This window comes from Varroa destructor, unplaced genomic scaffold (genome assembly GCF_002443255.2).
Source record: "Varroa destructor unplaced genomic scaffold, Vdes_3.0 BEIS01000001.1, whole genome shotgun sequence".
Classification (NCBI taxonomy): domain Eukaryota; kingdom Metazoa; phylum Arthropoda; class Arachnida; order Mesostigmata; family Varroidae; genus Varroa; species Varroa destructor.
The window spans coordinates 74,936,086-74,962,409 of NW_019211454.1; the positions used below are offsets into that span (position 1 = coordinate 74,936,086).

The window sequence follows — 26,324 nt, forward strand, 5'->3', positions numbered from 1 at the left end:
TTATTCGAAACACCACAATGGATGGAATATTTAAGCTAGTAGCTAACGAGGGGCCTGCAAACGGACCCGTCTTAAGACAACGCACGATTTCTCGTTCGAGATTCCGCCACTTACGCCACTTACGAGTACCGCAAAACTACCGCAATAAGTTATTGCAGTTTGCTGTTACTTTTGGGCGTTTGCTTTCTCTGTGCGTTGTGCACTCGGAGTTTAGAGTACATTTGACGGTGATCGTTGTATAACCCGTGGAGGGATGTTCCTTTTAGTATAGATTTCTCTTTTGCAGTCTCTTGAGAATGCAGATCCAAGCGAACTGATAAGCGGTTTTCAAACATCCTCACGCTACAAGTCATTTCTCTACGCTATTGACGTCATTGCAAGTTTTCTTAGAAGCTTTTACAGCTATTGTTTTGTCAATACCTTGTCTCTTCTTTCTAAAATGAATTTGCCACTTCCAGTCTGAGCTGGCGATGGTGCAGAAGACAACTTTTTTTATTCTAGAAGTTGCTTATTCTTTAGTCTAGAAGTCACTTTTTAGTATTTACTTCTGTATACGTTTCGAAATGTCGAAGCTGTTGGGAAATGAGCATACAAGATAGGTACACTCTTTCGAAGATATCTTAGACATCTGAGTTCGGAATGAAGAAAATCACAACCGTAGACGGGATGTCAACGTCGACTCGGAGACGTTTCACTACACGTCAGCGTCGTCATTGTTACTACTTTATTCTTGACTGATACCCACGAGCTGCTATTGCAGCTGTGACTGCTGTGACGACTGTGTCGCATGAGCTCAACCCCTTCACGCCGCATCGTCGGCATGTTCTCCTATGAGCTAAATGAGGTAAAACACTTTTTACCTTGCATCGCTATGTGCCGACGGCTGTTGGAGGTTTTCGCTGAAGAGCTGATCTTGTTAAGTCCCTCGTTTTAGACTCCTGTTTTTCTTTCAGCTTTTTCCATATCACTGCTTGCTACCAAAATAGGACGTTATTCTTTTCTAAAATATAAAGAGGAGGTATTCTGAGTGAGTGGGATCGTGAGCGGCGACCGAAGTTAAGAAGCTGGCCACGTCGGAGACGACGGAGGCAAACAGGCAGAAGCAGAACCCAGCGACGGTGCCGTTTTTCAGCTGATTAGTCAGTGTGCACGTGTGGCTATCGATGTTATTCACGAAATCAGAGCTGTTACACGTCCTTCTTTTACTAATCCTGCTGATGGAGTGAATTAGGTTTCAGCGAAATTGGCCTGCCGACAGATAATGGCTGCTTTCGTTCCTGTTGTTTCTGTTGCTTCTGTAGTTATTATTGTTCGAGCCGTTTTTTAGACTGTCCTCAATAGTGAGTACGACTGATAAACAACAACTAGGTAGTAGAGCCTGAAGACACTTGGGGATCTGTATTTAATTTTCTGTTGGTTTGCTACTTGTCTACTCCGTTTGCTTCCCTTACCTAGTAATAGAGTATACATAGTGGGGATCACGATGAGAGGTAGCGGGTGTGGGACTTTAGGTGCCTTGGTCCTGTCGAACCGAGACCGTAGCGGCAAATGGGAAACGACTCGTTGACCTTGTCGCTCCCGGAAACTCTCTCCGCCGAATACGGCCTGCTTACGGGAAGTGCGCTCTTCACTTTGTGGATGTTGTATATAGTCTTTCCTCGTATCTGAAGTTTTTTCCTTCTCAGCCTTCGACGCCTTCGGACGGATCGAGACTGACGTACGACGGCTCACATTTTTTCGTGGGCCTCCATGTGGTGTTGTTTCTATTGGATTTCAAGTGATCATCATTCCTGGCAACCAATTAATCACCTGATCTATCCTTTCTGGGTACTTTCTATTTTCTGCTACCCACCTCATCCTGCCAGTTTCATCGGGTCGTCCTACATTCGTAGGTTGTTTACTGCTTTTTCTCCTCTTCCTCTTAGAATCGTCATCTCGTACAGACCCTCTCTGCTGTGCCCGTCTCCACTGCTGCTGCTGTTTTTGCTGTTTTACTGACATAAAGAGTTGTATGTGTTAAGTTACTATGCCTTTACATAGAATAGCAGTGCGACCGTGTGGTCGACAACGACACAGACTATATTCACTAGTCGTACGAGTGTCTCAAGATGAAGCAATGTGTTTTCCATGGAACAACTATTTTAAAATGGCTTGATTCGGTTGAAATTGTCATACGGCAGAGACATAAAGCGGGTGTAAGCTGGACGGGTCCCAAGGGTACCAGGTGCTCATTGGCTTTTGATGATGGTGGTGGTGTGGCAACAGCATGACGGTTTGTCCAGTCGCTAAAGAGCGCACATCTACTTTGATATTTCACCACCTCGACTAATAGTGGCTTCAGTTATTGCTCGGCTCCTAGCTGTAAAGCTTCTGTCATCTTGCTGGAGTCGACCACCTGCTTTTGAAGTTGAGAGAAGCCAAGTCAATGCAAGTTCAATGGAACAAGTGCAAGTGCGGAATGCGGAAGAGTGCTCCCTTGCCCCCTCCCCTATTCGCCAACCTCCGCCGGCTAAAACCCCCCGCTGCTGTTCGTGGTCCACTAAGCAGCTATCGAACACTGTCACGTTTTTCACTGCAGACTCTACACAACACACTGTCACTACAAAAAAATCCTACGTACAATTCGGAGTCGTGAGCGTTTTCAGAGCTGCAGCGGTGGTTGTTGAGCACCACACAGAAGTTCGCAGCGATTGTAGTACAATGAAAGCAGCAGCGCAAGTGCAGCGGCAGCGGTAGACGGTGCAGCTGCTGCTGCCTCCTCACCGTTGCTCGCCGCTGCCTACAGCTGCTAGATGGGAGCTACCGCTGATGCGGCTACAGGCGCCGCCGCAGCAGCCGCGGTCCATTGCGAGAAGAAGAGGTTGGTTCAGGCGGACGACGGAGGAGAGGGCCTCCCTTGCCCATCCATCGCCACCCCAGGCTAAAGCAGCGCTTTGCCTGCTGCTACGGGCAGCCATAGCCCGCTAGGATGCCCCGTTAGTAGCAATCGGGTCGGCATGCAAGGCCATCCTACTGAAACTGTTCCAGGCTTTTCTAAGTCTATAGCACGACCGTCATGAGGTGTGCATATCTTCCAGGATGTCACCAATGCACGGAACGGGAATACGAGGTAAATACATTGACTTTCCTAGCCTATGAGCCTCATTACGCGAAATACGTTGCAGTAGGCAAAAGAAAAAGGACGCTGATTACGCTTGTTACAGAACAGGCGAACGCCATACTCACACTGCTGCTACTGCTCAACATCCCGTCTAGTTTAGCTCTTTACTGTAGTTAGATGGCCTTCGCGTCACCACCATTACGTCAAGTGGAAAGGGGAACTAAAGCACGCGTAACAAACTAAACGTAACACCTTGAGTGATAGTCAGCGACCGAACTGCGGTGATGCGCGGTGGCTCGAGCTCAGCCCCTGCATGATACACACGCAATGTTTTTTGCTGAATTCCATTTCACCGCAGACTTCACTAAAATTTTCACTTGTTATGAGCAATGTTCTCGTATCGCCTTAAGCACTACGACTCTTGAATGAGCTACATCTCCTCCGACAGTGGTAGCAATAATTGCGGGATACACGTCAGTCTATTGAAAGAAAACGATCTTCTAAGAGCAAATTCTACGTCGGGAGAGAAAGGCCATTCTTTTTTATGCCAGTGTTTATCAACACAACTAGCCGGATTGAATCCAATATTCGAGCTGTTCGCTATTCCCAACCAGCTAATTTACAAACGAGTCTCACCGTTCCACCAGACGGTCACCTCTGCCCCTCAGACGACGCCAGTCAATGGTGGGTGCTGCTGGGAGTGGTTGAGGCAATCACTATACGTAAGCCGAGAACGGTCATCGCTTAATTCGACCCACTGGTATGTTGCAACATTCATTTGTGCCATTTTCGGGCTTTGTCCGGCCTTCAACGTTATTCTTAGTTCTGCCCCCGAAAAACTTTTCTCCGGTTTCTATGTTCCGCTTGCGTATGAAGCTGTGAAGCATTAATGCCATCCGTCAAGGCTCCATAGGCCTTGCAGCAGTATCATAATATAACGGCTTGGACAGGGCTGGTCTCCCTCACATGAGCACACCGACAGCTCGACCTACGGTGTCGCTACCATTATTAAGAGTGGTGAAAGTGACCTCGCCTTTTGCCCACAAAATAGCCCCAATGCGTGATAATACCCACAAAAGGAGAAAAGAAATACTTGCTCCCCTAGTATAACAGAAAGCCAACTCTTAATTGGTCTCATGCAAATGATTACTTTATATTAAGTAAAATGATAAGCAGTTAGTTAGATGGCCTCTTATTCTTGGTTTTCAATAGGAGCAACTACATGCGCTTCATTTTCACTGTATGAGCAATAAGTAGTTGACAGGTGTATATCTTCAGTACCTAACAAAATATAGCCAGCCGAAGGAAGAGGGGCGTATTGTACTACATTCGAGCTTTCTTACATCGTATGCCCCAACAGGATGTTATAATTGTATGAGAACTTTGTTGCCGGTGAGCGACTCACACCGTGGAAAAGGCTATATGTTAGATGGCGCACGTAGTATTCTGTTATGGCTAGCTTCATTTGCCACACTCGAAACGTATATACGTTCATTAGAAACATCGGACAGGAAATATGTCTGATCAGTGGCTTTTTAGTGGTTTAATTACAATTATAGTGAAAGCAATCCGTAGTACGATCGATCGTTTGCAGAGTAATGCCGGTTCGTCAAATCGAAAGAAACGGAAATTTGCTTTTTATTAACAAATATTTTATTATTCCACATAACCACAGTATTATATACTTGTCATTGGACAAGCTGCCTGTATTGTATCTAACCATTTTATTGTTTTACAGATATATGTAATTAATTAATAGGTGAGAATTATATACGGAGTACGTAAAATGTGAAATTTGTTTTTCGTTTCAGAGCTAATCCTAAGGGATCCGAGGTATAGTTGATATTGCCACAAATATCATACTTCAGCTGTGGAGAGGCGCGACAACCGAGCGGATATCGCTGAATGAGCCATCAAAAAGGCTTAACGTCTTCCGTGCATCTCATTAGTTAGACAAGTAGTTCCTTAAGCAAAGGTACTTCTCTGTTACCTAAAGCTGAGCGTAACGCAGAGAGCGGACCTAATATTATCATGGAGAAAATAGACCTTCAGCGGCAGGCAGAGGTGACGGTCTCTTCTAGTGCCGTTTTGCCAGCCTTCCCAAAAGCATCCACAATAACTTTGGTATTGCATCATGTTGAACCAGCAATTTGCACTACGAACTTTATATTTTTATTACTAGTGGTAATTTGCCATTGTTCAAATGCTAAAAGCCGATAAAGATAACTTACGATATAGAATAAAAAATAGTTTATCTATATATGATTCCGATAACGCTAAGCGGTTATTATATGTGGCTATGGTATGATGAACTTGAACCCGTTCCCTGACGCTTCTAAAAAAATAGCATAATTATATTATGTATAAAAGTCGCTATGATGGCTGTAGTAGACGGAAAGAGCAGTTGGCGGAAAAGAATCGGAACTTAACAATTTTCTGATTACTTTTTTTTTTTTTTTTTCTGCAACTTGCTCGAATGCAACGCGTCAAACTCAGAGCAGACCGAAACAGTAACGGCCAACAATTTTCATTGTAGGTATTACTAGCAGGATCTATTTATATCTGATTCACAGCTGTTACACCCAGTCTAGCGTGAACTATGGTATACACCAATAGTTATCTCGTATTTAATTTACGCTATACCTCGTCGGGCATATCTTATAGTTCAGTTATATACCTAAACCATCCAATTCCTACTGAACTCGTGCAGTTTAAAATATGCTTTCTTATTGCAGTAATCCTATTTCCCTGCTACAGTAAACCCATTAGCAACACCTATCTCGTTGTAGTTATCTATGTTCTCGTATCTCGTAATCCTATTGAAACGTTCCAACGTTTTTGCTACTGCTGCCTATTCTAGCATTTAATCCGTGTTGAACCCTACCGCTAACATGAATCCTTGACCGAATGCCGACCGACACCATTTTCAGCGCCTGGTTATAGTTTTCCTGAGAGCCTGTTATATCCATTCTGCTTTATAGTTGTAACACGCGCTTACAACAATCGTAATTCCTTTTATTAATTTCTAATGATTTTTTCGCACCTTCATTTGACAACCCTGTCACACAAGTAGCTACCCCGCTATGGATAAACGTTCAAGTAACTTTATTCCGATTATTCTGTTAGCGTGATACATGTATTCTGCTTCAGGAGAAAATAACCAAGCTAGACTATAGAATCGCCAATATAAATCCATGCAAATTGTACTTGACTTCTGAGTGTTCCGGGGGGGGGGGGGGATCAGTCTACCACTTTAGCTGACTTAAATTTCGTGTCCGTCTACAATTATTTCAGCTCTTCCATTGAAACGAGATCGCAACTTCTTTGCCTTTGCTAGCTTTTCCACTTCGTCGAATTGCAACCTTTTATTTGGTTTTTGGCTTTTTTTTTCCAGCCCAAATATCCATTTGGGTGGTAAAAAAGTGTACTTTACTCTTACTGAGCCTGCGCTATAAAAACGCTACATTGCATCAAAAATATGTTTTCGCTATTTTAGTGTTTCTCTTTAAAGGGAATTTAAAAAAAAATGTACTAATAAACATTTTTTAAACAGGTCTCGCCAGTTCAGTTCAGATCAGCTCCGACAACTTCCCCATAAACATTCCGAGCAAAAAGAGCGTTTTCAGAAAAACGTAGATTGTAATCGGACCGATTGCCAAATCCGATTCAGGTTATACAAAACCAAATAGAGAGTCCAATTCAATTGTGGACCTACATCATTACATTTATAGCGTTTCAATTATTTTGAAATCAGTTGCATCAACCGCGTTATCTCGACGTTACAGTAGCTTCTTTTCGTTTTCCTCATTCGGTTAATCCAACATTTTTTCCTACCTTCCTATTAATTCCAACATCCCGTTCTCCTACTGAAATATCCTCAAAGTCCTGCTGCCACGCTGTACTTTAACATAAGCGGTTGAATTTATTTTTCCCATTTGAATAAATAAACGTAAAAATGCCCATCCAACCGAGAAACATGGACCCTATACGCTGATATAGTTCAGAATTCATCATCAGACACTCGGCAAATTAACTAAACTAGTATTATGCTGTTTTATAGGAGAAATGAAAGAAAATAAACTGAGATAATTTACATTTCATCAATCATTGACGATTCGGATGAAGGTCATTGATTTGTCGCTAAATAGCAGAAAAAGCATAATACTTCCTGAATTCTATTCTATATCCGATTTGTAGAGCTTGGAAAAAAACAGCATTTTTTTTTTTTGGTCTAAACCATTTATCAACCCTATCTAATTATCGCGAAGATGATTAATTTGTTCGAATCAACGTTATACATGTTCCCCTGCAAAGAATCGGCTCCACCTTTTACACGGAGTTGTCCGAGATGAAACTGCTCTGGTCCAGAAGCAAATTAGTCCAATCCGAGTAGACTACGGTGTCGTTTTGGGTCGGACAAACAAATAATCGAACGAGCTGACAGGCAGCTCCTCATATAGCTCTCATATAGCTTCGATGGTATACCCAACGAGTCTGTCCAATGGCTTCGCCCGTTGTCACTTTATTATTACTATTAAATACACTCCTCTCTACCTGTATAGAGACGAGAGGCTACAATAGAAGTGATGTCGATTAACCATTTTCATTCTTTAAGGTTTTCCTCGCCGTTATGCTTGACATGCGTTTGATTTTTCTGCTTTTATTTCTGCAAAGGACAATTTGGCTTGCTTTACGTTTTATCCTGCATTGTTGAATCGGATGATCGGACTTGTACTCCCAGTTTCCCAGAGCTATAGATATCTAAACTGACCAGCGAACCCTTTTCTACTTGCAAATATGACTGTCAAGGAATTCTGTTGGGGAATAGGTTATATAAACATCTTCCATTGAGTGGACGCTATTCGTTGAGATTTCCAAAGAATTGTTGAACCCGAATATTTTCTATATTCTGGAGCAATCTGGTAACGAGAACAATATGCATTTCTGGGCAAAAGCGCCTTTATGATGGTAAATGAGACGGGCGTACTGGGTTTCAACACAGGTGTTGTCAAGCAACGTAGCGTGGTTGTTAGCATTTTTTGGATGTTCATCTAAAGGCTGAGAGTAGTCGTGCTGTATACTTTAAATTGTCATCGTAGGCTTTGGTATGAACGTCTTCAGTGTCGTTATCGTTACCTCATTTGATTACTGAAACCGGTTGGCGAGAATCTTCCGAATACGTAGTAACGATATCTCTCATGTTACGACGAGTGCGATCGAGAGCTTCGAAGACTTCTCGTCTGATCTTCGTCGCAAGCAATGAGTATTGTCGTACAAGTGAGGCCTGTTGTTCCTGAGCTTTTTCTATGCTACATGTTGTACTCTTAGTGACATGAATGAGAAACCTGACTTAGGGGTGTGTAGTACGGCCTCCTGACATCAAAGTTGCGGCGATGCTTGACAAAGCTACTGCAATGGTTACTTGTTATTGCTGTTTACCTTCGTTTTACCTGTTTCTCTTGGAACATTGACAACGACTGTTGTGTTGTTGCCTTTATTCAGACATGAAACGAAATCATTATAAAGTTCTCGTTAGCGGTCCTTACCATTTAAAAATGGTTCGTGGACGTCGACAGTTCCGCTTTGCTCCATAATGGCGTATTGGAGTCCCTGTAGGATTTCGGTTTATTGGCGTTGATATTATATGGTTGGCAGAACAAAATCTACCCTTTTTATTAGTACCTTTGAACCTAACTTACGCGTATTTAAGAGCGGTACCCCGATGAGTGTCAGTGACAGGAGAAATCGTGTTACTTTTCAACACTTTATGATGGTCTTAAGTCATCACATTCTTAAAAAGCCTCCATATGTTTAAGAAGTTCATTCATTCTCTTGTAGTTCATATAATCGCAAATAGATCTGGAGTTGCCTAAAGCACCTGGGTTAGCTCGGCATTTTTTCAATAATTTTCTGCCAATGGTCGTTTTCCAGAGGTAACCCTTTATGTATTTCAGCTTTTTTTAACGTAGCAGTTATTTACAACGTAGATTTATTGTGTAGATGCGTAGGTATATTTATTTGATAGCGTGCAAATGTGGAACCTGTAGGTCCTCTTTGCTTTCGTTCCACTTATTTTTGGCCCAGCACTAAAGTCCTGGTATCGACGTAGAACAAAATTTTCCCGGTCGTAGCAGTCGGCAAAAGTCATGAATGCCGCTAACTTTGTTGGTTTTTCGTTGTTCCCAATCAATTGTCTAGATGTGCCTACCTACGAAAATAGTTGTTGCCCCTGCGGTGGGCGTAGATGAAATCGCTCGTTAGGTGGGTAGTACTTAGATGGGGAGCTCAGCATTTGTGCACCCATCTGATATGGCATTATATATCGATATTTCTCGGCGTTATCCCCCTCAAAGCTAGCTTTGTCGTTTATCTAAAATGTATATTCCATAAAATAATTCGTTTGACATATCTTAACGTTGCAGATGTTCGGTATTGTATGGCACAAGCCATTATGATGTAGTTTTACAATTTACATGATTTTAACTTTCTTCGTAATCGACAAAAGCTTATTATTCCATCAAAATGTAGAATACGCACCTTCATTATATAATGTGCATTTAACCCATTGGTACTGCTATTTCTTCAAGTATTGGCCGCTTTTTGCAGGGCAAACTATACAACACGGCCCGTGAATCTTATGCTTTAACAATAATACGTTTAGACGTAACATTTCAGATCACGTAGTTTTGTGGTCAAATTTTGTCATACGGCATTCTATGAAAATGTTTTTTAGCTAAATCCTAGTCGATATTTCGCGGCTGTGATTTAAAAATGTCTGCATTGTGCGTCATCACCACGAAGTGTGACGCGTCTCGAAACGTGAAAATATACCGTTGTGTATATAAACTTTTGTAGTGGCTTGGATCAAGATGAGAGAGTGTAGAATATTTATGAACGTTTGAAAATTCATCTTCGTTTGTTTATCGTGTGACTGAGTACCTTATATATGCTTGAGCGTAGAGTGGTTGTTTTGAATATAAAGTTTTCAGATTTCATCTTTTGCGCAAAGTTTTTTACAATGAAAATTGATGTACCAATGAAGTAATCCAATCGGGTTATTTGAAAGGGGTGTTTTGAAGATCTGACAAGGCCTGTTAGATAACACATAGTGATATAGATCAAACAGGCTCCGTCCTGCGTCTGCTTTGCCGTTAATTTAACCAATTTCATTTTCTGAAATTACGCTCAGCCTTAAACAAACTAACAGATAGACCAACGGTGTTCCCGTTGCAATTTGTTGATTGTTACCTCACATGCCATCTAACTACGCAGTTATTTTATGCACGTCAGTGAAGTCGGCTGATTTCTAAGGGACGTACGGGAAACGATTTGGCTTTTTATCCATTGATAGGGTCGACGGAACTATTTATTCCGTTCCTGGCACGTCATCAAGGTCTAAAGGATTGTTTGTATTTTTTTGCCTTTTTTTTTTTTATCTGTATTGTTTTGTTTGAATATATATATTGATTCTGTTTCCAAGAGGTTTAAAGTTTGAACGTCAAGATTTGAAAGTTTTTTTACATTTCTTTTTTATAGTGGCACATGTTAAATTAAACGAAGATCTGTGACGGTCTTATATTTATTCTTATAACTTTATCCCTTGAACGTTACTTTTTTTTTTTTTTTTTTATAATAAGTATGTAATTTTTGACGTTTTCAAGTTCTTGCCCTACTCAAATTAGTTAGGAAACGTTTTTTTCTTCTTTTCACAATAATCAGCTCCACATCAGATTCAATTGACATTTACCCAAAGCCCTTTCAAAACGTACTTGAAATGCATCTTCACCTTATTGTAATACAGACAAATGGATACGATCAATAGAGTCTTGGCAATTGCTACTAAAAGATCTACATTTTATGTTATTATGTCAGCTAGCCGGGGTCTATGGATCGCTATCAAAAAAAAAAAAAAACCCTTATATGCACCCCGCTACATAAATCTTCATGTGAATGTATTTCACCCCAGTGTTTCGAAAGAGGAACAGCTATTACATTTGGATTTTGGGCATATTGGCGTGAAAAGACCTGTCGATATCTATCGACGTATTAATGTAAAGAATTGGATGATACCTTTCATATTTGTCTTAGCGAGTATCCACATCACTCGCTACGAAACGTTTGTTTTAGCTATAGGCAAATATATTGTCGGGATATATCAATTACTGTATTATTATCTCGCGTAAAAAATATCTTTGCCATTTTTCTCGCATAATTTTTAAAGAACATCGCCGAAAATTTGTTCAATTTAAATTCTCGCTTTATCAGATAATAGGGCTTTCCAAAAAACAAAATTCGCTGAAAAGTAGTTCAAAGCACTGTTTTGCCCGACTGCGAGAGCGAGCGAAATAAGTACAATGCAAATTTTCTACCTCTTACATTAAGGTATCTATCTTAGCTATCGGGATATACCTTGCATTTTTATTAACCACATTGAAGTCTAACTGCTAGCATAGGGCACCATGCCAGGTTTTTGGATTTTAAATCTGAAAAGTGAGATTTGGGTGTAGGAAAATGTATACCATTATTACCGACCAGAGCTTTCAGTGGGTATCAGGAACGTTTCCTCTACACAGGCCTTCACAAGCAAACGGATTTAACTTTAGCACTACACTGGAGCACCAGCCGCAGGCTTTGTCCTGCGCCTATTTTGCTGTTAGATACATTTACCTGTACGGGGGGGGGGGGGGGGGTAAGAGATTGCGTACATTTGTGACAGAGGGTACTTCGCATAGCTGCCGACTATATCCTAATAGCTATAACCTTATGGCTTCTTTCGAAATATAGTTTAGACATAGTTTTTTATCCAGCATGTGCTGAGTACACTTATTTACGCAATGAAATTTTATTGCGTATATTGAGTATAGAAAATAATAATAATATATTACCGCGAGCGGGGCTGCTGGCGCGTTACTGGACTTGAAGTGTAGACAATGACGCAACAATGGACAAGCTGCTGCCGTCGTCAATTAGCCAAATTGACATAACGCTTTATGAACAAAGAAAAAAGTTTCCCTCTAGGAAGAGAGGCACTTGGCCATTCAAGTCAATCTCCTGCGCAAATTTTCCCGAATTGAAATTTCAGCAACCCAGCGGACAATTCAGCCATTTCTTGATCAAGCAACGGACACAGGCTTCTACCAGTATGACCGGATCGGCGCACAGGCCTGTCTTGCTGTTGATTTATCTGATCCGTCAATTATTATATACAAACAATTATTGCATTGCTGTCTCACCTGACTCTTTACCTCTTCTGTAATGATGATCAGCCTGTTCGAAGATATTTGCCTGGGAGTCCAGCCAATGTAGATTTAGCCCCGCTTATTATATCGGCCTCCGGAGGCGGCTAGTTGATTCTGTTTTCAACATGCACGCCCACAAAGTCAGCTGTCAATCAATCTTTAAAAGATTTTTTTCAATAGACGTTCCCGTTGATGAAACTGGCTAACCTATTTATTCTGTTTTCAAGACTCGCATTCTTGCTAAAAAAAAATCGTTCTCATTTTTCGGCAGAACACACGTTCCCTACGAAGTGATGTATGACTCTGTTCCCGGGACGTCACCAAAGCCTAAAAGTTTTCTTATCTTCTTTTCTTTTCTTTTCGCAATATGCTATTGCAAATTCTGTTGAATTAAGATTTTATAAATAACATTATATCCTGTTCTCGGAAGTGCATTTTTTAATCCTTTCGGTTGGTTCGTGTGGGTCAAAAATAATTGACCATTCTAATAGAAGCCGACTTTGCTCGGTATTATCTCAGCGGGAAGTAATTCGAAGAGTGCTTTGGTAATAGTAGTCCACATATTGAATGGAGTATAAAAGCAGGTAGTTACTATTTATGTTGAGTGTCTAAAATTCTAGACCAGTAATCTTAATTACGAAAAATTAGTAGTCTGCACACGAGCTGCTCTATCATCTTCGGATCCGTGACCGTAAGAAAGGCCGCAAGAGGTTTAACGCCCCGTTCGTAGGTAAATTCCAAGCAAACGCCAAATTTTTTAATATTACTAATACATAGAACGCAGTGGCGTTTGCTAAGCATCTCAGTTACTAGCCAAAGAGTACCAACAGCGTTCTGAAGGTTTTCATGCGTTTTACTTTCAAATTCGTCATAACAAAGAAGACATTTATCATACCAGGGGAATTCAAATCCGAAGGACAATAGTCGATGAGAGAAGCCAAGTTCCTGCAAATATATTTTAACGTCACAAAATTATCAAAAAAGAGGTTTCAAAAGTAAGGGCATTCTGAGCAACAGAATTGGCATAGGATTTCTAGGATCTCCGTTCCTTTCGCTTTCCAAACACTTTTAGATGTCCTAAACGCTCAGAGGTGTTTAACGGCTACCGAGGTTCACTTCCAGTCTGACTCGCAGTGCTTCTGGCAATAAACCCTTCGCCGAATACAAAACTTATGCGATTGTTCCGAGATGACATCCGTAAACTAGCGAAGTTTTCCAATTTTTTATGGGTGCTGCGAGTCGTCTGCTGAAAGCGCCCGGATAACAATATCCGTGCGAACAATCTTAGTCTATTTAAAAAAAAAGAATTGCACAATGTAGCGCCGTTATTGTTTCTGCGTCAATATAAGATCAAAATGTTTCATATTCCGTCTGGAAATACTTGCATGTGAGCAACTAATTTTTGACACTGAGCCGGGTTTCGCTAAAAAAAAAAAGCAAAAGACTCTTCTTAGCGTTATCTCGCCAGTGGTTGTGTGGTAGACAACGGGTTGTAAAATACCGTATCTTAAGGACTATGTTGGAGAAACGTCTGTTGCGACAGATTCAATACTTAGAATGAGCCCGGCACCTCAACCCGATCGGAGTGACAACGTATTTTCACTAGAAAACACCTGATCAGACCCTCCACTTTATTCTTCGGAGCGATCGTCGTAGCAGCCTCCTGGCTAAGTACTAATAAAGCAACATGGTTTTCGTTAGACGTAGTCTCCGATGATCGCCGTGTGGCTTGACCAATGGGATCTAAGCTGATGTCTATTCCCTTTGCATGCTTATTTTGTAGACTTTGAACTTGAATATGTATTACTTATACTACAGAACGTAAACGTCGCACGGATAGCAACGGAAGATTCCGATTTACTTGTTTCTATATAGTAGTAACGATTCGATTGTAATTACGATCCTGAACGTTTACGTCACACGGCTAACCTTGGGGGCTATATATTGCACACTTACACCCAAATGGTATCTTATATAGGTGACACTTAAATGTACGTCAATGCATTATTCCAAACAAAAACAAATCTCAAACAATTATAGTTATTCTTGCTTTCGCCTTTATAAACGAAAACAGTTTTAACAATTTTCTTTTTAAGCGATCGCACCGTATGAAAACGTAGTTGAACAGCCTTTAAAAATCTGAGAATTGTGTACAGCCATGTTCGGCCTTAAGGCAGCACAATTATGTTTTAAGTACAAGGCCAAATACTTCTTATGCATATTCTTGAGTTAGTCAGGGGTTCGAAAAACATGAACAACTTTCAGGCCATGTAAAAAGGAGCGGTATTTTGGTGTGTGTTAGATGTACTGATGGTTATTGTTTGCACAGTAAGGCCAGCGCACTGGGAGTTTCTAGGCATGTATTGACGTACCTAGTCTCATCATCAATAGCCTATAGAATAAGCTACACTGCCTATCGCCTTGTTCAGAGCGTGGTATTAATCGAAACGACATAAATTGAAGCTCCCGCTTGGTTCTGTTTTCCCCATCGTGCTTGAAGCGTGGCACTGAGATCGTCCATTATCATTGGGTAAATATGCTATGTGCTGCAGAGTTCACATCCATAAAGCTTTCTAGAAATTTGAAATAGCTGGCGGCATTACCCGTTTCTTTTTCGGGCAATAACTTCTAATAGCATATGTCACATCAGCTTAAGCCAAAATCTATTTTCATCTGTTTTACACTATTCCCTCACCTGGTTATTTTCTAGTAGGCGACACAGACCAAACTAGATCTGCGATAACAGTGTGGTTTTTCGCTGCTAATCATTACAAGAAGAGTCCCTAGAGAACACCGCAAGTGTTTCTACCTATCTAAAATTCCCTTCTTCTAATAAACCTACGTTTTGAAGTTCTTTTTTTACCTTCAGTGTATTCGTAATGATCTCATCACATGTACCCTAAGGAAACCCATATGAGCCTGTTTTACTCAAAAGTTCCCGTTAACACACCGGCTCTGAAATACGGTCACCTTCTCTGTGGCCTCTTGTCCTTTATCGACTTGTCTATTTTTCAAGCGATTGAACCAATAACAAAGCTCTGTTTGGCTAAAGGCAATTTTCAATGAATTTCACTGATGCTTCCAGCTTCGAAAAACAAAAACTATTTTACTAAGCCTTCATTTTCAGCGCTAAATATTTCTTGATTCATTACTTCTTCATGACACGCAGTCAACTTATAGTCGGAAAGACATCCAGATCTAATCTGCTAATTATAGGTAGTCTACAAGCTAATCGGAACTTTTGATTCGCTACCTTGTTCCGGATAGGCCAGTAGGTCATTTACATTGTCCAGGTCACTAAGCGCATCTAGATAAATTACAAGCCTGCCCTTTATATAGGCTATTTTCAGTTATAATAGGATTCTTCAGACTGCTACGGCAAATTTCGTTTGCAAAATGCGACTCTCTGCAGTTCTATTGTTATAACAACTTTTAATTTCCAAAGATGTACATTGGGCCACCAAAAAGTTAGCAAGCGTTTTTGGCTAGTTTTTTAGAAAATATATTCACATCGTATGTTTTCAGAGTGTAACGTCGCGCGTCTAAAAATACCCTATGAGATAGTGCATGCATTTAATAAAAATTGTTTCGCTAATCTTCTGAATTTAATTAGCCAGTTCCCGCCAAACTAACGTTGGAAAACTAAAGTTTCGAGTCAGGCAGGTGCAAACCGTCACTCCATAACGAACCAAAGACGACTAATTTTTACTTTTTCTTCGCTACTCAAGAATGCGATCGAGGCCGGTTGCTTGATTCTTAAGTCCTGCACAGGGTTTAGCTAATTGAGGCTCGGAACGAAAGCTGTTTCAAGGAACTCTGTCGTTCGAATAAAAAGTCTTTCCAGCTACCAAAATCAATGGCGCAAGCAAGACTTTGGAAAATAAAATCAGACCACCTGTTGTTAACCCTTATTAATATGGCGTCAATCGATTTTGATTAAGAGGTATATCTAGCTAAAATGGTCATTGCACCTACACACATTCATTTTAAAAATAGGTATTTCTAATTGTGCAACATCGTGGCTACATTTAAAGAGTTGAAGGGCCAAATTTAACCTTCTGTGCTAGTCCAATTGATCAAGAAACCACTAACACTAGAAGAGTGAGTCTTTTAGATATTAGCTCTATAGAGATGCGCCAGTAACTGCGCAGGTTATTCTGCGGTGACGTAAAGTTGAAAATAAGCTGCTAGCCTTATAGTTTAGGTTTTGATACCCTGAGTTTGGAGAAAGTTCTACATTTGGCCTAACCTCGATTGGATTTTTCAGTGACTATGTAACCAAATTCCAAAAAAAGGACAAAGAAGAAAATGCAAAAATATATATATATATATATATAATCTGAATTGTTATCCATAAGTTAAGTACCAATAATTGCAAGGCAAGCTGTTATTGCTATGTGTGCAAATAGTCACTGCTTATTGAAAATTTCCGTTCCCGTTAACCAGTCATTCGACTTATGGGAAGTTGAGTCGTATGGCCGATGCTTCACACAGGAAAGCTCTTGAAGCGGTCAAAGGCGCTCGTACTGGCCAAAGCACCCGCTACTTGTCTTAGGGTCATTTGCACACTGGATCTCTCTTGAGCGCCGGCCCATGACTTTTAAGAGACCCAAGAACAGAACGAGCGTTAACGCGGAGTTGTCATCAGTTGTATCGTGAAAAAACAGGGCTTAGCATGGCCTTCGTTCTAATTGTAAGTAGCAGATAAGGAGAACGAGTCGAATAGCGTCAGAAGGAGAGCAAAGATGGAAGTTAGTATGATAGCGACGACTTAGTGAGCGCTGTCTTGACGCAGCAGCTTAATCACTCCGCTCTGGCGTCGTTACTGTCGTCAGCAGCGGCTGCTGCTGCTTCTTTTACCATAGCTACCACTGGTACTGCAAGTCTGTCCAACAAAGGAAGCCAGACTCCTTCCCTTTTCTCAACGCGCCCGTCCATCCCTCAAGCTGGAAGCACCCCAACTGAGTTACCCCTCCGGAATTTTAGGGAATCAATAAAGGGAGAGACGGACCGGCGCCAGCGGTTGCCAGCCAAGTTGAATAACTCTTGCCGCTCGTTATGGGACGCACGGCGGCGTCCTATAGCACTACCCTTGCAGGATGTCCTCGGTACGTCATGTCGCGCAAAAAACGAGAGTTTGGCGGGAAAGGGATTGGTCCTGGCCCAAAACCTGAGGCCTTGTGTCGCTCGATTGGCCGCTCGTCGTCGGCCAAGCGCCAAAACGTCAAGTAGATTTTTTAGGCGTGGCCTGCTGACAGTGCCTCTGCGGCTCCTGGTACCGCTGCCTTTCAAGAAAACGATTCCTGCAAGGAGCAGACCCCTACAAAAAGGAATTCAAGGATTGCCCGTAGCGCAAGACAGCGACGTAACACAAAAGTATCGTAATGTGATGCCGGCCTTGGTGGTAGTGGACCATGCTGCTTGTATTTGCCTACATCTTTGTCACCCTAATGGCGCAAACTAAGGATCATTTTGACAAACACACAATACCGTAAAAGGAAAATAAGTTCAGGTCATCGGCTGATAAACTATTATATTAATGTTTATTTAGATAATTGATATTCTCGAGACGCATTCCTTAAGGATATTTATCTTTCTTCAGTATTGATCTGTTTGTATAGCTTGCATTGCTTATATAGCTTTTCAGCACGTGCTAGTCATTGGCGCTATTCAGGTGCGCTTCTATGCCTGGCCGTTACCGTCATCCCTAGCGTTTCTGGTTATGCATCAGTAATCATAATAGAAGCAAATGGGGAAGTACAATAATAGAGTAGGAGCCCCGTAATAAGCGCTGACGATATCTCCGTCGATGCTGGTCCTACCGTTACTTGCTTTGATAGCCTCCTGCTAGCGCGCGTCGTATTTATTGTGTAATGCTATACAGAGTTACGGATGCTGAGTGTCTATGCAGGTCATCTGTTGTAGCAGCAGCGACAGGATCAGTCCGGAAGTCTTTGTAGGAAACCGACAAGGAACGCAAATCGGATAGCTGAGAGGACGTGATAGAAAAGGAGTGATACTTGTCGGGTCAAATATCTACCTTGGACCCAAGTAAAGGTTTTTGTCATCGTGGTTAGTTTATAGAAATGGGATTTATATACGGGCGAAAAGAATGAACCTAAGGCTTATCTGAACGGCAAGAAGAAAAAAAACTTCACAAACGGATCGGCACAAAGGCAGCAAAGCTTGTGGGGCGACGTCATGTACGTGCGTGCTAACAGCTCCTTTTAGTGTGGCATTGTACTACAGCTTTCCTGACATCAGCGTACACCATCCACATTTATTCTAAAATACATAGTTATAGTTGACATACATATATTATTTTCTCACGATTTCGAATTCCGATAATTGTAACAATGTGATTGAAATTAGGTCAGAGAAAGGGCAGTCAATATGTGACAATCTATCCCGTGAGAAACATCAATAACTATATCCGTTGATTGCTTATCTGAGCAGTTGATTGAAGATTCCGTTTTAAAAGTTAACTAAGTTAATGTGTTACCCCCTACAGTAACGGTGTGACAAGACACTCGAAGTGACAACTCCAACCAAGGGCGCATTAGAACTTTCTTTTTGGCGGCTGAAGTATGTTGAATAGTAAAAAAAAAATAGAGAACACTTTTGACCACGTATACAGAACTGATTTTTTTCTCATGAGGTATAAATAGATGTAACCAGAGGGGCTTACCATGCTAGAAATATCGCTTTTCCCTTATTTATGTAGTTGTCTTTGAGCATCATCATGATGAAGAGATTATTCAGCGGCCCGAATAATCTTCAAATAAAGTTTAAGAAATCACACAAATTGTGCTTTGCGATTCTACTTTCGGATCCTCTGGAATCGGTGCTCTAGCCATTTTCAAAATAAGGATGCCTTCGGAAAAGCACTGCCGCATTTAGCGGACTTCGGTATCTGTAGCATGGATGTTTGATCAGCTCTTAGCAGTGGTATCAAAGCATGGTATAATCTATGGATCCTGTTTTTTACAGCCACAAGCAAAACATCTATCTCTCCGTAGAATAATTTAACTGTGTAAGACGTCAAACCGAAATTCAGTTCATAGCGCCCATAAGATGAGTGAGCTTATTCTTATTGCCCTTGTTTTAAAGATGTTGAGGCTAATATGTCTTTATGAAATCCATTTGTCGCCAATATTCCTATTTTAAAAATTCATTCAATGCTCTTTAGGGTAGATTGTTACTTGATAAGGATTTGAAGGTAGCCGTAAAATACGCAGGAGCTTGAAATGAAAAATTTGAAATGAGCGCTAAATCATCCCAGAGATACACCGCCAAACGATTAGAGGAAAAGCAGTGAGAATGGCAATAGTTTATATCAGCCCATCAAGGTTTGACGGTCTTTTTTTTCTTACAGGGCTCACTTGCTAGCCTCGTTTGTTCACTCTCTACTGTGCTCAACGTACCTTCTTTCCGGCCATTCCGACCTCTACTGTCGTACTACGAATGGCAAATGCAAATGTGCTGAATTTGATGTTAGAAGCAGAATAATGAATGAGGAGGACGCCTAGGACAGGCGCATACGTAGACACCTACTGTCATCCCACACATAGCTAGACCAGGCTACCCTTATCAGTGAAACGAGGAGGTGTATCAAACAACGGCCTACGCCAAAATTTCATCCCCTCGAGAGGCCGTAAGGTATCGTAGTGACCTGAAAGTGAACTTTACTTTCGTGTCCGTTCTTTAGGAACCGAATAATCTAGCTAGTCGTTTAAGCAAAATTCAGTTATGGTTAAAATATTACCAATCACTGTCTCAATAAATAACGCAGCTTGCGTCCTCTATGATGATGCGACGTGCACTCCTTTCAGGCAATGCCTTCTACAGCCAACACACGTCGCTCTGTCGACAGCGACCCCTAATGCTCATCAAAGACCTTACAAGACAAAAGCTGCCCCTGCGACAAGACCTAATATAACCTAATTCTCTATATCCACCAGTCTATATTCCACCAGTCTGACAAAATACTGCACCAAATACTGAGGATCGTGCAATGCAACATAGGGGTATATATCAATTCAGAGATGTAGTTTACACAAGCTTCTGTGAAAAGTAATACTCACATGCTATTGCGGTCAGCATCAGAAATGGACCCGTTGTTATCTGCAGAGGCAATTAAATAATAACAGACAGCTTTCTTCTTGCTCGCTCACCCATATTTTCAAAACTTCTGCGAAACACAAAGATGTGCTTGTGGGAACTCGTCGTTTACGGCAGAGACCGATTTCCACACTTGACAAGCATCTCAAGCAAAAAGCAATTATTTTTCCAACTGGAAAGTAATTGATCAGTTGCGGCACTGAGCCTGGATTTCAATCTATTGTAAAGTCTTTCGGCGGATGTTTTTAACGTTTAGACCAATTTTAGGCACGTTTTCCTGAAAGATCGCTTATCTTTTTGCGTAGTTGCAGCCTATGCTGGACCATGCCGTAGTAGGCGCCTTTCACAGCGATGTGGGGTCCCTTCTTCTTTGCTGTCCTTTCTATAAAATGCAAGAGAAGCACACCTTTTTTTTCAATCCCAGTCGCTCCAAAACAATAAATGTAAAATGGTACTTTATAAATATGGCAAAGTCCTCCAGAGCACTGATGAAACTCACCGAAACAAATCAATTTTACAAGCTAGGTACACGGCTGATAGATCTTAAAGTGTATACGTGATAACGAGCTCGAGCGTGTGCATGTCATGGCTCCCGGGGCGGTTACTTGAAAGGATCCCAAGTGCCGGAAGCTGTAAAACTTTCTTGGTGGAGGGAAACACCTCGTAATATTAAGGTGAAACAGCCAGTATCTAATATAGTCGCAAAATGTGGGCCTTTGGTATTGATTCCTCATAAAAGCTTTATAAAATTTTACAAATACGGAAGACCCTTCAGTTCGCTCAAATAAAAGCTTATCGTAGTTCATTCTTCATCAAAATTTTTTAGTGGCAGCCCCGCTACTCCCTATTCAAAATGCGTATCAGACTCTCGTTGATCAGACGGCAACGGCTAAACTTATGAGCGTGTTCTAAGTTGTTATGCTCCGATGCCACTGTAACGTCCCATACTACAACTTTTTGTCGCGGACAAATGGCACTACTATACGACGATTTTGGAGTTCGGCGGACAACTGTTTTTTAAAAAAGGTCATTTTGTTTCTAATACATTTGAGCCTATCTCTCAACAAAAGGCTAAGTTGAATAAATGTGTATTCAATTTTCCTTCCTCAAGTTGCTTAGAAATAAACTCTATGGGAAGCACACCCCGAATATTATCTATTAGAAGGTTATTACACCCAACGGTGTTAGGATGTACATTAGCTAAATCGTTTGTCAGGGCACTCGATCGATGTGCAGAAGCGGCAAGGCCAAACTGTCTGCCAAGCTGCCCGCATAACCCTTTGGCCGATCTGTGAATCTGATCTAAAGGCGATTTGGCTGGAAGGGAATCCGATAAGGGACTTGTTGGAACGCTACTAGTTTTCTTAGAGTATCGCTGCTCCTGTGGCCACTGCGGCCTAATAGAGTTTATTTTAATTTAAATAAAAAGCCACATTTTATCTTAGTTTAATTCCTTCGAAATGTTTATGTCGCTCCAAAGTTTGGGAGCTTCACTTAAGGGAGCGCCCTTTAGGAGCAGTTATATATACGCGTTTCGTGAACTCAAAACTTCTCAGAACTTTCAAGCAAAATAATCGTATGGTGAAGTAACCATTAGTGAAAATAGAAACATCACTCTTTTGAATCTATGGTACATGAGAATAGCGTACAAAGCGCACATGGGTTCGCATAATTCTAATCGTAAGTTCTGTGTTCTTGCAGCTGATTGTTTATAACAATCGGATAATAATAGCTTTATTTTGGAGCCTCACGCTCATATATTTGTTGAAACTACTGCGGTATCCCTTGGAATTCTTACGTGGACGTCGCGGTGGTAACATAATTTCAGCATGCATGGTCACAATATAACAATTACTAATAATTTCTCTTTAGTCATCAAAATCGACTTCGGCTACTATTTCGGCCCTGTTATGGTTGTTCCTCATTTTCTCTTCTCGTCTTTGCCTTTCACCTCAGGCTGGGAAAATAGCGTCTTAGCTACAATTAAATCTTAATCTTGGGGGGCCCAAGATCGACAAACATCTGACTACCTCCTGTCCGTTCTTCCCGGGTTGTCCGTGCCGTTTTCCTCCTCCAATAAGCATAGAATTTTTTTTTCAACTGAGTTGAAAACTGTCCATGCATAGTCAAGGTTTGTGTGAGATAATAAGACTGTTAACCTTGCAATCGATCATACCACATTTCCATACCTGGAGTGATTTCTTCATCTACGCAACCTTTGTGTCCTGTATTATCGGCAAAACCTTAGAATTTCGTTTTTTTGCTGTTGAAAGATCAGAGCGGTCTAGAGTAGTCTGCCAAAGGATAAAACGGCAGCATTTTGGTAAGAACTAATGCAGTGTCTGTCGAGTCGGTTCCGTAAGCTCGTTATTGGTTCTCGCTCGCGAAGCTACCGCCCTTTGGTCCTATTCCTATTCATTTTAGTCAACAATGTCATTTCACGCACACCGATACGGCATGTCAGGCCGTCGATTTGACAGCAGTTAGCGACTGACAGGTCTTTTTCCTCGTCTATCCTACCCTTAGCAGAATGTTTTTGGCCTGCTTTAGGAGCCTTTTCAGGAGCGTGTGCCGTTCCAGTGAGCCCAGTATGCAGGACACTCTTAAACTACATGACCGAATTATTCGTCTTATTGTCTTAGTCCTCCATTCTGATATTGAGGCCATTCCTGTTTATCTCCGTCTCGTTAAGGGGTTTGCCATACATTTATTTTGCTCGACGGCAAAATTATGGTCAGCCATCGAGCTGTGAATTTCAGTGAGCGCAGCATCGGCTGTTGTCTTCAGCTGGTCTTCCGTACAAGAGTTATATGTGACTATAGGTAAATTATATGTATAATTGTACATTACACATATGATTCGGCGTTACTCGGCGAGGGTATTGAAAACCAGTCGTCGTAGCCGATCTTCCACAGAGCCGGTATAAAGATTTTAGTACAGCCGTAATAACATTGCAATTTGCAGTGCTAAGCACGTTTTTCACATTTATTTAAATAAAAAGCACAACATTTCACGTCCGGCTTAGCTTTTAGTTTTCCACGAATGCAACGTGTAGAGCCTTCTTAATTAGCCTAAGTGCAGACCTTCCTCTTATGAATTTTTCTTAACTTTTATAGAAAAACAGATAGGCCGACAATTCTCTTTCAGAACTCTTTTTGTGGATTAGCGCTAGTTCTGCTAAAGTTAGAGACCTCTGTTCTTTGACAGGCTTGCCAGGCATTGAAAAAGTTGTGGCCGACGAGTAATCAGCATCTTGATAATTCCTACTGGGGCACCATCAAAACTAAAATGCCATATGGGAGGCATATGTTTCATCCGACCTGTAAGACCAGTTAGTTCCTTCCAAATTTTCTCTTTGCTACGGCGAGTGAGTTTTTTTAACTCCTTACAGGTTACGTGAAGTAAACTTAACAAGGTAACCTCGTTAGCGAAATATCACCTTGCTCTCATAGGAAAACGCTCTGCGACAATGTAGACTATTCTAGCCTATCTCACCCTTCCACCAATATATTGGCTGCGATGGCGGACGCCATAACGGCCACTTCCGCTAGCTTCTGTACATGCTCTAACAAGGATACGTTATATCTGCAACTTAATCATAATATTATACGGCATACCTTGTTTACTTCCTTTCCTAAAACCGCCATGTTTATTTCCTGTTATCTGCTGCCTGGATATTCTCTGAGATGGGTCTCTAGCGCTTCAATACGAAAGGTACGATATCTATGGCGATCTCAAGTAACTTTCTTGAGAACACTCAGATTCGTTATGGTCTGCAAAAGGTTTCAGCACACCATGGTGAGATCTATGAACAGCTTTTGCCCGCTGTCATTTGCGGAGGTGGAGGTGAGTTCCGTTCTGTCATTTAGCTACGGCAGTTCTTTTTTAGCCATCCAGCAGAGAACTGTAGCCCCTGGCTGACGGAGCCGAGCTTTTCCATACCGTGGCCGCTGCATTGAAGCTATCCGGCTATGATGTTCTTCAAACGGCGAGTGTACCCTCACACTTCCAGCAGATTTTTTAGAAAAGGGAGCCACTGTTCTTCGTGGAGATCTGACGAGATATAATTGTATGAATGTTACTTCACAAAGTCTCATCCATGTAAAATCCCAATATCGCTTATTATCGATTGCAACAACAAGGTTCAAGGGTACACACTCGTAGGACTGTCTTATACCTGTTGTCAACGGTACAGAGTCTCTCTTTTGTCTTTGTTGGGTTCGGTCGGTAAGTACATATCTAGCACGTATGACATCATTTAACATACCAAACGTACTTTTACTGTACTTCAGGTCTAGTTGTGGTGCCTAAAAGTCTGACATTATGATTCAATGTGGGCCTTGATTTTTCCTTCCAAGGTGGGTAAGATGCTGCCCGACTTAATTTCTTTGTCACCCTATTCCTTCCTGCCCAACGGAGATCCACTCGCTTTTTTTCCGGTAGCTGCAGGTTTGTCATCACAGTGGCTCTTGCCTTTTCTCTACTCTGTTCCGCCTTGTACTTCGGACAGGAAAACGAGTGTACGGCATCTTGGCTTGTAACAGCCGTAGCATGGTATATCTCCTTTGGTATGTAGCTAAAAATACCGTATTTGTACCGCCATTAGTGTAATACTGTCCCGTTATTCCCTTCAAGGCAGCTCAAAACAGACACATAGTCTAGGCATCCATTCCGTCGACTCAAAAGATACCCCTCTTGGTCAAACGATTACCAGCTTCAGCTTTTAAATGATTTATAAATCTAGCCAGCGGCCCATTAATCAGCATATTTTTAGGGCTCTTCGAGTTTGTACATACCTCTGAGTTCATATGAGTCTATATATTTGAAGGTGTCTCTTTTTTCATGCCTTCCCGTATATTTTTTGAACACAATGTAAAACAGGTTCGTCTATGTCACGAGAACGTTGACATGGACATTGCAAATACTTTCTAAAGAATAACCTCCAGGAAGACAACCTTTCCTTTTCTCCACAATTAGGCTGCATGTTGGTCAGTGTTTTTAATCATTAGGTTGCTAGGGAAATCCTGTCTTGTAACAGTCTTGATGTACAGCGGTACTTTTTTCAGACAGAAATTGCTTCTTATGCCTAATGCTAGTGGCCAGTGGAAACTTTCCTTTCTCTGAAGTCTTTCACTCTTACCTGTTGTTACCGCAAGCTCCATAGCCATTTTCCAGGTGTAGACCTCAAGGATTTCTGACGTCACTGTACTCATCGAGCTTCACTGTGGTGTAACACATAGCAACAATTCATTATAATAAGTTATTTTAGAATTTCGATAATATGGTACTGTTTACTACCTTAAGAACGAATTTTTGCATTACACAAGCATTTTTCAAAAATAATTATTACAATAATTTTTAACTACTAGAAAGCTGTGTCGTGTGACCGAATAATGATATTATACACATAACTTGCAAGGACATAATATAATATTTTACCCTTTAGTATGTGAGTGGTTCTGAGAAATTTATACAGTAACTTACCACCTCTCATCGGCTGTAAATATCAAACATTTAGGATTGAAATCTAACAATAGAGAAACAATAACTGGGCATCTTCTGCTGCCGCAGATGTTCAACTGTATCTATACGATATGATATATATCGTTGATAACATAAAACGCATCAACTTATTGCAAATCTTGGGCCTGTAACTGTTCTACTGCATCTTAAGTGCAGCGCATTGTAAACAACAATTTTTTATTGTTAATAATGATTATAGTGCTATATACTAGGGTCGCATTGAGCGATAAGGTGGGAAACTACTTATTTTCGCCATAGCCTTGAAATACTAACTTCTACTATCGACTGATGAAATTATACAAACTTTTACCATTATGTGTAGCCAGAGGGACAATACCTCT

The 26,324-nt window shown here is 41.2% G+C and overlaps 1 long non-coding RNA gene across 1 annotated transcript; it reads left to right on the forward strand.

Moving 5' to 3' along the window:
* Positions 1-2,970: 2,970 nt before the first annotated feature.
* Positions 2,971-5,374, forward strand: LOC147759095 (uncharacterized). The gene is made up of 2 exons (XR_015326808.1): positions 2,971-3,109; positions 4,912-5,374. It is a non-coding gene; the product is annotated as an uncharacterized LOC147759095 (long non-coding RNA).
* Positions 5,375-26,324: the final 20,950 nt, after the last annotated feature.